Source organism: Parasteatoda tepidariorum, chromosome X1, assembly GCF_043381705.1.
Source record: "Parasteatoda tepidariorum isolate YZ-2023 chromosome X1, CAS_Ptep_4.0, whole genome shotgun sequence".
NCBI lineage: Eukaryota > Metazoa > Arthropoda > Arachnida > Araneae > Theridiidae > Parasteatoda > Parasteatoda tepidariorum.
Genome location: NC_092214.1, coordinates 75,453,811 through 75,464,622, shown reverse-complemented (window position 1 = coordinate 75,464,622; position 10,812 = coordinate 75,453,811). Strand labels below are relative to the sequence as shown.

The window sequence follows — 10,812 nt, the reverse complement described above, 5'->3', positions numbered from 1 at the left end:
TCATTTTATTATTTTCGATGATTTTTTAAGCGTGTAAATTTTTTAAAGCATTTACTAACTAAATTTGTAACTTAAGATAATTCTGTTCTTTCATAAATTCAAATAAATGCACTTAAACTAAGTGATAAAAACGTATATTTCAAGTCTGGAAAATTTCAATTTAGTAAATAATAACCTGTTAACGGTGACAAAAACTAATCAGGTACTTTTTTTTTTATTATTTTCCTCACAGATAGCTTTTCGATATTTTTCATTAAAATTTGAAGTATTTAACTCTTCGATAATACTTGCTATTTATAACTGATATGCAAAATGAAAAAAAAAACTATTATTATTGAACAAAGAAAAGCGTTACTCTAAGACATTTTTTTGTCCTAAATTTTTTTTTCCGAATCTCAGTTGCACCTGAGAGATAAGTTCCCTTAGATTGTTTCAACACCCCTTGGAGAGATGATTTCTTTTGTGATAGAGCGCCCTCTATAGTGATTCCAGGGCATCAATGTATCCCAATTCCATCTCACTCCCTCGGAAGAAACGAAGGTTGATACGAGGATTCCTATACTCTTGCTACTCCTAGTCCATGTGCAGAAAGGAAAGAATAAATTCGTTTCGAGTGCATGCATATAGCCTATTTCTAGAATATTTTTAATTGAGAAATGAGGCTTCTTATTTTTTTTACGTGCTGGAGATGAATGATGTGGCATATTTTTCTCCCCATCAACGTTTTCTAATTTATTTTTAAAAAGAACATAAATTAAATTAATACTTTGGTTAAGTAGAATGATGAAAAGTTAAGCGCAACTTTGAAACTATAGAGTAACTTTTTTCTCAGTGGGAACCTGGCTGAAAGGTAAAAATTCTTTTTAAAGATGTATTATCAAAGCTTTAAAATATCAGCATTTCTTCAAAATTAAAAAAAAGATCACTTAAGCAAAACTTTTATGTAACATATATCTATTAAAAAGGTATTGGAGTTTTTGAGATTTTTTAAATTTAAAATTGATAATGACAGCACTTTTTAATAAATATTGAAGGAAAATAAAGGGAAATTCCTTGGAAATTTCCTTAAAATTCAAGAGAAGCAATTGAGGTGAATGACATTTAAACAGGTTCTTTGAAAGTTATATTTTCGGTGTATTATGTAAAAGTTTAAATGTTTCAACAATATTTCATAACAAGTCTATGAAACATATTAAAAAATAAGATAAAGAGCCTTCACAACGCTCAGGAACAAAATGAAATGTGTTCGAATTGAGTTAAATTAAGGTAATTTCATAGAATTTTATAGAAATCCTAGAGTTTGCAAATGATTTTGGGCTATGAATTTATTTGTTTTGGTTGTTTATTTATTTAACGTAAAAGGGGGAGAAATTTAATTGTAAATGGTGATCATTTAAATTTTGAAATGAAGTTGAATTGCTGATATTTTAAAAAAAAATATAATTACAAAATTTCATGAATTGTTATATTTTTTTCCATGTCCTTACATTTTTGAATTATTTGGTTAAAAATTTGTGATCATTAAACTTCACGTTTTCTTTTATGATTTATTATACACGTCTTTTTACTGTTTGACTTCCATAATTTGATATATGTAACTATTTCTTATTATTGTAAAACAAAGTGTGTTTTAACATTGTTTGTTTTGCAATAACAAAGGGTTGTGTAATGCAAAATTCACTCTTATTAAATTATTTAATGCAATTGATTAAAGAAGTGAAGTTATAAAGTTTACATTGTCTTTAAATATTTACGTATTTGTTACGTCTGCAATATTTGTATAGTTCATTTCTATTTACATTTCGTTTTGGTTTTTAGTTTCAAAATATACACGTTTTTCATACATAAAAATTAATTAATCTCTCCAGAATTAAAATATTAACTTATTTCTGCGAATTAAACTTCCCTTAGTTTTATGCTTTGCGAATTTTGCAGTTCGCAATACGAGTTATTTTGTTTGTTACTGCATTGATTGCTCATAGTCTGCTACTCCAATTTTATTTAGTATTGTCCTTGTAATAGAGCCAAGTAATTATTGATAATCAAAAATAACTATATTTTTAATACTTATGTAAAGAAATATAGAAGAAAATGATAATTCTCCTTTCAATTCTTAATTTTCGTACCACAAACAATTTAAAAAAACTAATTATGATATATATTTGTTGAATTTTGAACTTTTAAAACTGTAATTTCGAAACGTCCATAGTTTCAGAAGCATTTTCGCCACTTTTTCAGCGATTTCTTTTATAACCTTTTATGTTTTATCCTGAAACGTCAAAAAAGTTCTAAAATATAGCAAGGTTTTATTTACTAATAAAATGGCAACATTTACTAACATACTAACCAATAATAATTTACTATTCTGCTAACAATAAATCATATACTAATACATTAACCATTTATTAACATAAGGTTTCATTTACTAATTAAACGCTATATTTTTAAAATTACATTATACAAAATTTCAGAAAGCATATATAAAATAAATTACGTCTTTGAGAAATTAAAAATAGCTTTAGAGCATAAATAAATACTTCCTCGTAATAATTTAAGAACAAAATGTTCTTAATTTTTTTTTCAATATTATTGCGTCGTTGTTATGGGATGACTGATGACCTTTTTATTTTTTCGCTCTTGAGCAGCTGATAGATAAATTTCTTTCAAAAAAGAGAAGAAATATTCTGAAAATATATTGGAACTAGATCATCATTTTTAGTTTCAGTACGTAGCATTAAATGTGCGTTCATTATTAAATTTCTTCTAAACTTAATTTCTTGAAAACTCCGTGATTTCCTAACCATATCTTATGATAATCACTAGCAACAGATAATTCTAAAAGCTGAATAAGGAATCTTTACATACAAAATTATATCGAAAACTTGTTCATTTAAAATATATTTTCTGTATTATTATTATAGAAATATTATATATTATATTATATAGAAATATTATATATTATATTATATAGAAATATTATATATTATATATATATATACTGAATATATTATATTCTGAATTATAGAAAATTTTTTAATTGAGAAATTAAGGGAAAATATGCGAATCTTCGTTTTAGTTAATAAGAGTTAACTTAATATTTGTTTGATTTTCTTATATATTTCAATATTATTTCATATAAATATTATGATCTTTAGATACAGTTTTGGTAAATACCATCGTGCTAATTTAAGAAATTTCAAGTTGAAGCATTGAGACAAAAAATTATGAAATATGTTTTACTATTAGAAAATTTTAATTAAGTCTTGATTCGAATATTACTAGTAATAATTTATACGCATGATGGAATGAAAAATTAAATAATCTAAACGCAAATACTATTTTTTAATTATTTTAATTCATTTCTAAATAAAATGGCAAACATCCAAAAGTATATGAGAGAATAAAACAATAAAACATGCATTTTAGTAATTTAGACCACGTGTATAATTATATATAAGAGGTCCTCCACACAAGCAGAAATATTTAAATAAACTACTTTTTGTCTTTTCCTGTTGAGCCATTAATTCCTCATAAATTATGTATTACACTTTTGAATTATTTATCAGCATAATATGTAGACTATAATATGTCTAATCAAAAGCATGTTCTTAAAACTTTAAAGCATCGTTTTCTAATTTCAATGCTAAGTTCTTTATATTAATCATGCTGAAATTATTAATAATTATATATATTTTCAATTATATATACTTCATTTAAATGTGATATAGTTAGAAAACGTTTATGAGAAAACTTTTATTCCTTTAATGTGAAAAAAATTTGTAAGTAATGTAAGCAAAACTTGTACTGAAAACAAAAGTATGACCAAAAATACCAGAATATGCGAACTTTTCTGTGTTTCTGGCTCTACTGTGTTATTGCGTTTCAGAATCTTACTTTGGAAATATTTGAAGCATCTTACTGTGCTTCAGATCACTAAAAAGTATTGATTTTGGTAAAATTGAAAATAAAATAAGGATTAATAATACGCTATAAAATTTGGTAAATGTGGTAAAATTTGGTAAATTTTTTATGATGCATTAGAGCACGGTGTAAAAACCATTTTTCTGGGTTAAATTTACTTTTCAGTTTTGTATTTTTTACTTCTTGCGTGGTAATAAAAGCTGCAATTTCAAAAGTAAAACTTTGCGATAATCCGTTACCATATGAACGAAAATATTACCGAATGATTTTAATACTGTATATTTTAGTTTTATTAACCAGAATCATGTCTTTCTTAATAGAAATGTTATTACTATGCAGTATAATAATTTTACCATAATTTTGATCTCCGAATGAGTAATTAGAATTTCAAACATTAAAAAATATTTTATCCTAAATCAAATCTATTGTTAATAACGATTCATTCATGATTCCATTATTTTCTTTAAGTATAAATATTTATAATTTAGAATACTTCTTGCTTTATTTCATTTTTTAAAATGTGTTTAATCCAACTTAGTTTCAAATTTTAGTTTTTAAGGTTTCAAATATTTTTTTATTTTTATTCAAAATTACTGTATTAATGTTATTAAAGTTTGACAAAACTTAACAAAAGTACTTAAGAGTTAGAATTCGGTAACTGTGTTTCATAAATTATATTTAAATAACTGAATTGAAACAAATTTAATTGGCAACTTAATAAATATATGTTCATGTAGTTCTCCATACATAAATATTAGAAGAGGAGGAAGTTAAAACTGACTTCAGTACACCCTTAATTTTCCTTAAATCATCAAATACGTAATATTTATTGATAAGTTGTTCATTTATGAAAATAAAAATTCTAGTTAAATATTTCTCGTATAATTTTAATTTTTTGAGTTTAAGGAGCTCGACTAAGAGTTATCGCACTCTCATTATCGCATGTTCTTTACCGTAAACTTTACGGCTAATTTGATGGACTGACTGCTGCTGGTTATATTATTGTAATTTAGAATGAAATTTGTAACAGTGTAATAAATACTTGAAGTCTGCTTGACTAAATATAATTTATAGATATTAATTAGAGAGAATCATTAAAATGATATACAGTTTAGTGGGATGCAGTGATCATTCATCAAATAAAGTTTTAACTTTGCAACAATTATTGGAGCTTTTTAACAAAGCTTTTTTATTCTGTCTTTGATTAAAAACTGAGTTTGATCTCTAAAAGTATACTAATAGTTACTCAGAAATAAAATACTCACTTTTGACGATTCAGCAATCCATGAGTAGTATTTCGTTAATTTCGAAATCATTTCATCAAAAATCATGTGATTTGTGATGAAACGCAACCTCTCAAATATATGACGAAAATGCTTAACTTGAAATCTCATATTTCTGCATTGTGGGAGATTGTTAACTAGAATGATTAAACTAGAATAAAGACTAGACAATAGAAAACAAAGTGACAAAGTAAGCCCTCGGCTGCACAGTGGTCAGTTCGTAGGACTCGAACCAGAAAGATCCCTGGTTCGAATCCCGCTTCAAACATGTGTATAATTTATCTCACTGCTATGCCTGATCCTGTATTGTTTGTGAAAAAATTGATCCACCAAAATGGTGCCCACAATAAAGTGATTATAAGAAAATTAATGCACATTAGGCGTACTTTACGACAAAACAAATTTTATGCATATAAAGTTTATTTTTCCTGTAAAAAATAGGATAATGAAATATTTCTCTCATTTTGTCGAAGTTCTTTTCCTTGAGGAAGTGACGATAGTTATTTCCTCACTTTGACAAAATCTTTGCTCAGAGCATATATCAGGAAACGGTTTCGTCAAAAACGAAGAAAGTTTTGTGAAATTTGAGCATCCATTTTTTACAGTGTGGTCTTAAATTATGCTCTATAACAACTTGTTGTTTTCTACTGGTACTTACAACTATCTTATTTAAAAGAAATATTACGCAAACCAATTGGAAATGTGTAGTATTTATATTTGATATTTTTTCGAAGAGAATGAAAATCAATAAAAAATCGAGAAACATTTAAAAGCTCAAAATAAATGTGAGAAGGTGGGTAAGACCTGTAAAACATGCAGAATATGTTTCAGTCAAGAATTCCTTTCCAGTTCATTGCTATTTTAACACAACACGGTATATTTTATAAATAAAAGTCTTCTCGTTGGATAAGTCAAAGAAATCATGAAACGCCTATTATGAATTTAATTACTTAAAGATATATTTAAGACAGTTAGAAGTCTTTTCTACCATTTATGGTTCTCGATAATGAAGATTGCGGAAGATAATTATAAGACAAAAAAAAAAGTAATACACGTTTTAAATGTGTCGACGCGTGGGCCGAAAGACTTACATATTAGCAGCCTTTTCTTGAAATTGCATTTTATGTACATATGTCTTATAATTTCTCATAAATATTTCAATTTTTATATATTTACTGATTTTTGCTTAAATTAACCGAATTAAAACACGAAGGAAACAATCCACGTAAAATTATTGAATTGTATGGTAAGGACATTTCAAGTACAAAAAATATAATTCTGGTTAATAGAACCAAAATATACGGTTTTATACCATTTATTTGGAAATTTTCTATTGACATGGTTACGGTATTCCAGAAATTCCGATTTACAAATTACAGTTCTTATTACCACACATTTAGTAAATAATACAAAACTAAAAAGTAAAATTATCCAAATAAATGGTTTTTATGTCATGCTCTAAGGTATTACAATAAAATTACCAAATTTTTCCACAATTATCAAATTTTATAACATATTTAAAAGCCATAAATTATTGTTAATTTTACCACAAAAAGCGCTTTGGTAAAAATTACTGAGCTTTTCTATGTTCCCATGGAAACCAAAACACAGTAAATTTCACCATATTCTGGTAGTTTTGCCCATACTTTCTTCTCTGTGAATATTTGAATGAAACTGAATCAAAGATATGTGCCTTTTTGCTTATGCTTTTTAACTTTAATCTTAACAAAGTTTTATGCCGATAATTTATTGAAATTAGAGAAGATGGAACTTCTTGTCTATGAAATATATTTCTATTCTATTTTAGTCAAGCTAATTTTTTCTTGATATTTAATGATTCTATTATAAAATTATTTACTTTTTTTCCTTGAAATTCCAAAGCTTTTTCGCATAAAAATATCATTGAGTCACTGTGCATAAAAATAACATTGATGTCATTGAATCGTTTTTGACGTATATAAATTACTAAAATAACATCCTTTGTATTATAAGGGTGTTTTTGGATTGAAAATGACTTAACGAACACACTGAATCAAGTAAATTGCTTTAAATTTATTTTTCATGAAAAATTGTGAATCTTCATTGCAGAAAGACAAACGTTCGAATTTAATTTTAGTCATTATATTCGAATTCTCTTAGGTTTTAGTTTAACAAAAAATTTTAGCAGATCAAATAAATAATCAGCCACTAACACATTTACTGATTAAAAACTTCGCTTCATATATGCATTCGATGTTTCATATTCAGTTTCTAAATTATTTTAAAGATTTTTTATTTTTGTTTCGCTTTTTTAGACTGTTACTTTGACTATAGATTAAGAACCGTTCAGTTTAGAAAGTTTCATAGATATTCGGTATAGGGTCAGAAAAATCACGTATACTTAATAACGTGTTAAATTGAATCACGTTCCCGTCCATCATTACATGATACTTTCAAGTATCATGTAATCAAATTTAAGAAGGGGTCTCATCTGTATGATAATATGGTTAAATTTTGCACCGCATTGTTTTCGCCTCAAATTTGATTTATACCATTGCTCAAAGAGTTCAACACGGACCAAATCTTTTGTCTGTGCATTAAGCTACAAACAAAGGAAAATTTTGAAACTTTATAAATCCACATAATACAAATAGTTGTAAAAATATAGCATACACGTATGGAATATTATTTCAGCGTGTATACAATTTTTTTATATATTAGTAAGACACAAAATTGTTTACACGGCTTATGAAAAAATTACCCATTTCCAATAATTTTAGCTAAATTCATTTAAAAAAAACTTATTTGATTTTAATAACTGAATATGATACAAAATATTTTTACTAAACTACTTGTATAATGCAGCGACATATTTTATTCATATTGTTTGCACAAACTTTTTCTCAGGTACAAAACTCGTAATTGTCAATATCTAAGAATAAAATCCTTTTAGAGATACCATTCAATTTGTGCATTTTTTTTTAAACTACAAGATAAAAGAAGCTGATCAATCATATGTAAAGGGGGCGACAGACATGTCATTTAAGGCTGTTTCTTAAAATACCCTAGATATAGTAAAATGAAATTTCCTGCTTAATAATAATTTTAAAAATATTTCTTTTATAGCTTAAGAAAAGATAAATTTTGAAATTTCATAATTAGTCATATTAATGTAAATTAAACAATAATTTTTACTTTAAATGATACACTTTAAAATAAAATGAGAAACAAAGCAAAAATTCATTTAAGAGTAAAAAAAAATTTTTTTTGAAGCAATAAACACTATTAAGTAATAAACACTAATTACAAAAAGAAGCTAAAATTAAAAGATTCATAATTTAGTTTAAGAAATAAATTAAAATTTTTGCGAAAAAGTTTTCTGTTAGAAACAAATCTATTATTCTCATTAGGATTTAAGACAAAAATGAAAAAAAAAACTAATTAATTCTAAAAACTCTAGCCATAAAGGATTAAAATTTTATTAAAAAAAAATTAAAAAAAAACTGAATTTGATACAAAGTATTTTTAAAAAACTGCTTGTATAATGCAGCAATATATTTTATACATATTGTTCGCAGGCACAAAGAATCGTAATTGTTAATGTCTAAAAATAAAACTTGTTTAGAGATACCATTCAATTTGTTTCATTTATTTTTTTTATTAAACCTCAAGATAAAAGGAGCTGATCAATCATATATAAAGGGGGCGACATAGGTGTCATTTACGGCTGCTCTTGTTGTTGTTTTTTAAAATACTCTAGATATAGTTAAGCGAAATTTCTTGTTTAATAGTTATTTTAAATACATTTTTCTTTTATAGTTTAACAAAAGATTAAATTAGAAAAAACATAATCGGCCATGTTAATGTAAAGCAAACATTTATTTTTAGTTTTAAAAGAGGTGCTTTAAAATGAAAAGTAAAACAAAGCAAAAATAAATTGAAAAGTTAAAAAAAAAAAGATTTTTCAAAATTACATTCGCCTCTTAAATAATGAATACCAATTACAAAAAAAATAAAATGGAAAGATTCTTAATTCAGTTTAAGAAATAGATTAAAATTTCTTAAAAAATTATTCTGTTAAAAACAAATATATCATTCACAGTAGGATTTAAGACAAAAAGGAGAAAGAAAGCTAATGTTTTCTAAAAACTGTAGCAATAAAGAATTGAAATTATGGTATGCTAAATATAAATTTTACTTTGTCTCTCGTGAATTTCAATACACCTTTTGTTATTTCAGTTTTCGAAATGTAAAAAGCCATCCTAAGTATACAATCATTTATTTAAGCAAAGAGATATATTTTAACAGACTTTGTATTTTTTACCCTTATCCAAGTAGGCCTTTTTACACGAGGAAAATAAATCTGGTAAAATTACTGTTCAGCGTGGTATCGAAATTTCTGGTAAAAAACCATAATTCTGGCAATAAAACCAAAATCTATGGTATTTAAACCATTCCCTGGAAATTTTTCTGTTTATATGGTAATGGTTTACCAAAAATTCTGGTTTTCAAAATTATAGTCATGTTATTATTACCAAGCATTTGATTAAAAGTAGAAGACTGGAAAGTAAATTTAACCGAATAAATGGTTTTTATGTCAAGTTATCACGATAAATAATTATCATAATATTCAATATATGAGGAAATTTTTAATTTAAAATCTATATCACATATTATAAAGCCATATTTTATAGTAAATTTTATAAAATTGATTACCGAAGTGCTTCAGTAAAAATTATCGAGTTTTTTGGTGATCACATAGAGCCAGAAACGCTATTCATTTTGCCATTTTCTGGTAGCTTTACGCATACATTTTTTCTCAGTTACGAATAATTTTTATAATTTAAATAAATCTTTTAAACATTAAGAATTAGTGAATTTTCAGTGACATAACTACTGAGACAAAATAAAACTCTATTCGGAACAATTATTTATGTCCTAATTTGAATCTAAACATTTCAGTACATTCAGTTTTACATAGATTGTGACTTATGAAGTGCTAAAGAAGAACTAGACTCTTTTTTTTTTAATATATGATTTATGTTTCATAAATAAAAAAATTCATGTTTTAAGCAACTGTTAAACCTTAAGAACTAGTGAACTTTTCTGAATTAATAAACAACTACAGATTCAAAGTAAAACTCTATTGGGAGCAATTATTTCTGTCGTAATTTGAATCTAAACATTTTAGAAAGAACTGTAAGGATTGTGACTTATGAAGTATTGAAGAAGAACTAAATAGTCGCTTTCCTGTTTTCGCGAAGGAGTTTTAATCAATTGCGGAACTCTAAAAGCTTCCTATTCTGTCTTATTGAACATGTATGGTTTACCCGAATGTTGAGTTTAAATTTAATCATTTCAACTGAAGATGAAAGGTATTCGACTTAAAATTTGATTGAAAACAGCATATGACAAATTATCTTGAATCTTTGAGGTGTCACAAATATTAACGTTTCCCTCTAAAAATATATTTTAAGATATTAAGATACTTATGTTTATATTTTTGACAAAGAATGAAGAATAATAATTTTTTTGACACTGAAGTATCGATGTTCAATGTCAAAAGAGAATTTTTTACTGCAGAACACACACTCATATATATATATTAACAAAAAATTTTAGCAGATCA

The 10,812-nt window shown here is 25.5% G+C and overlaps 1 protein-coding gene across 1 annotated transcript in view; it reads left to right on the top strand.

The window, feature by feature from the left end:
- Positions 1-516: 516 nt before the first annotated feature.
- The window catches only part of LOC122269444 (A-type potassium channel modulatory protein KCNIP1-like), a 352,568-nt gene continuing 342,272 nt past the window's right edge, over positions 517-10,812 (top strand). The window contains exon 1 of the mRNA XM_071187748.1: positions 517-850. The gene's annotated coding sequence lies outside the window, so the exon portion shown is untranslated. The remainder of the gene's footprint in view (positions 851-10,812) is intronic.